The following is a 3,014-nucleotide window of genomic DNA, read 5'->3' as shown; positions in this document are numbered from 1 at the left end:
CCCCAGAACTGAAGAATAGCTTTCATGTTTTAAATATAGAAAATGTCAGAAAAACAATACAGTCTTCAAAGAAATAACTCTACATCGGAAAAATACAGCTCTTGAAAAATTTGGCAAGAAAATTAATCGAAAATAATTACGAGAAAGTTTTTTTAAAACTTTTTTTCTTCTTTGCAACTGACGCCATTAGCATTTTTACGGTTTATCAAACATTCATTCCATATTTCTTATGCAGCTAGAATAAATATAAAGATTGGAATAGAATTGTTAGAATCTGAACTTCATGGAGTAAAAAAAGAGAAGTGTAGTTTCAAGTTGAAAAACTTAAAGTTGCTCCCTTGTTAGTTAAACGCCCACTGAGGACTAAAAATAAATTTTCCTAGCTTTTGATAATAAAACACAATACATTTCGAGAATCAACTCGTCATCTTTCTCATTTCTCCACTAGCTTAGAAGAAATTTCATTCACTTCTAATCAGACTTAATTCTTCCTTCGCCTTTATGGCGAAGTAACTCCGTTGAAGTGGCAAGCGCCGAAAGGCTGATACCACATCATATATGCTTATAAAGTAATAAATTTTATTTCAATTTTTAATTATATAATAGTTACCACTTTACAAGTATACTTATTTTTATAAATATTTGACTTTCGAGAAGATCGTTAGCTTTGCGCAGAGGCAGTGTCATAGCCAATGAGGTTCTACCGAGGCGTGACTATTGCTAGTTGAAAACTTTTCCCAATACCCCGCCATGTCGACGTGAAAAACCGTCGGCATAGGCAATTTTTGGGAACCTCTTCGGAGGTTTATGTTTAAAAAAAGAAGGCAATATTTGAACTTCTACTGTTTTACCTTGGGAGATGTAATAGAATATATCAAGTGCAAATTTTATTTCAAATTTAAGAAGAGGCTGCTGTGTAAGTGCCGTATTCTTATTTCATATTAGAGAGGACGGTTTCTAATGCTAGGATTAGGAAGAAAAATTTCTCTCTAAGTAGGAGTAAATATGTATCAACTAGATTTTTCCGATTCCTATATTTTCGAATAAATATAAACATATTTAAACTATGTTTTTTTTCCATTGTTATTATTTTGATTAGTTATTTTTAATCGAAAGGATGGAATATAATTTTCTTTGCAGTTTATTTTGATTTGTACCCGCTTCATTTTAAGCTAGTTTATTTCTTTTCCTTCCAAACACCAATGAATAGTTTTTAGATTTCTTTATGTTAAAAACAAATTTATGAACGGTGTTTTTCTTCTACTACAACTTTGCATTATGCAGATTTTTGATGTAAACATAAGAAAATGCAGTAACATTTGGCAATTGAGATGCGTTTAGTTTCCTTAGCTCCATAATTTTAACGAGTAAATAAATAGTTGCTTAAAATATATTTTACGAGGGCCTTATTAACTCGATTGTAGCATACATTACCTCCCGCACGCCATTCTGCAATAAATATTTTCGCATTAAGAACTTTTGTTTATTGTTTTATTTCCAGTATTGAAATAATAATTTCATATAGATATTTGGTAACTTTGATCTATCATGTCTTACAGTCAGTGCCGATGGAAGACGTCTGATACTGAAAACGGTAACCTAAACTCAATTTTGGTAAATGGATTTTTCTAAGGCTGTTGAGGTTATAAGGCTGTTAAAAATTATATTTTAAATTACGACATTTCTATCAAAGAATTATAAATTCTATTTCAATCCTGAATGTTGATTTGGGCAACATGTGACCAAGATAAATAACTATTAACGTATTCAAGGTTCGTTCGTATTCAAGTTTCAAATAATCGTTTATGACATACAAATATCTAAGCATAAACAGTAGAATCTTTTTTTCCTTCGTACTTCAGTAGTCGTAAATAGTTCTATAGACTCTTCAAAACCAATAGTTTTTTTTTTTTTTTTTTTGGTTTTTTTTTTAATTNTTTTTTTTTTTTTTGTGGTTTCATTTGTGATGCACATTATTGTTGTATTTTGCATTCGATACGTTGTTATTTTGTTAAAAATTGTTGTTGTCGACTACCATTAACCCCCTGGGGACGGGTGATTCAGAAAAGCATTTGTACAAAATCAAGTTTAGGACGCAATTACATAAAAAACGGTAACTTAAATGTAGTCGTTTCTAATTTGACCGACTTACTTTGCTTTTACTTTAATTATTGTTAGTTTAATCATATACATAATCAATGTTAATTCAAAGTATAACTAAATAGTTTTATTTTGAACAAAGTAATGGTGAATTAAATAAATCAAACAATTATAACTCCGTCCACAAATAAACTGCTAAAGAATTACTTTGGTTACCAGTTTTATCTTTTTACCCTGATTAATACGGTTTTATGCTGGCACGTATTTGTGACAGTCGGCCCGAAAGGGTTAAAGAGTTAGAAGCTGGAATTTATGAATATATACTTTCTTTGGAAAACAATTCTTAGTGGTGTTTACACAGAAATTAAATTATCGGCATTTGTTTAATTTTCGTTACCACTTTTTAAAAGCCCGCGGGAACCCTGCTTCACTCTCATACTCATATGTGTTGGTTATCTTAGCATCAGCCCCGCTAGGGGCTCCAACTAATTCTGCTTCACTCTAGCAGAGGTGCCAACTTGCTCCGGACAACAAGTAAATATTTTAAAGTGGTAGTTTATCATTTGTGATTCTTGGTTTAATAAATTCAATGATTTTTATCCACCACTATTTCTAAATAATGCGTAGGCTTATATAATTCACCACTTTCTAAAACTTATGTTATGGCTGATTATCCTGAACGTTACGAGGTGAGTGATACAGATTTTGATCTCGTCAGGTTCCTGAGTCGGGAGAGACAATACTGACAACTGGCCATTTTGATGTCTGGATTTTGAGCCCGCCATTTTGTTTTTTCAAGTCATGCCGTATCATAAAACAGCTCGTGGTGGAAAGGTCTCACTCTCTGGTCGTAATTCACCGTCGCATTGCAAAGAATCCACGTCATTAGAAGAAATCATTGCTACCTGTGGGAT

General features: G+C 32.0%; 1 non-coding gene across 1 annotated transcript; it reads left to right on the top strand.

Moving 5' to 3' along the window:
• The first annotated feature begins 663 nt into the window (after positions 1-663).
• Positions 664-804, top strand: LOC122268959 (U4 spliceosomal RNA). Its single transcript, XR_006224820.1, has one exon. It is a non-coding gene; the product is annotated as a U4 spliceosomal RNA (small nuclear RNA).
• The last annotated feature ends 2,210 nt before the right edge of the window (positions 805-3,014 follow it).

Source organism: Parasteatoda tepidariorum, chromosome 5, assembly GCF_043381705.1.
Source record: "Parasteatoda tepidariorum isolate YZ-2023 chromosome 5, CAS_Ptep_4.0, whole genome shotgun sequence".
NCBI classification, from domain to species: domain Eukaryota; kingdom Metazoa; phylum Arthropoda; class Arachnida; order Araneae; family Theridiidae; genus Parasteatoda; species Parasteatoda tepidariorum.
This window is presented reverse-complemented; position numbering and strand designations above follow the sequence as displayed.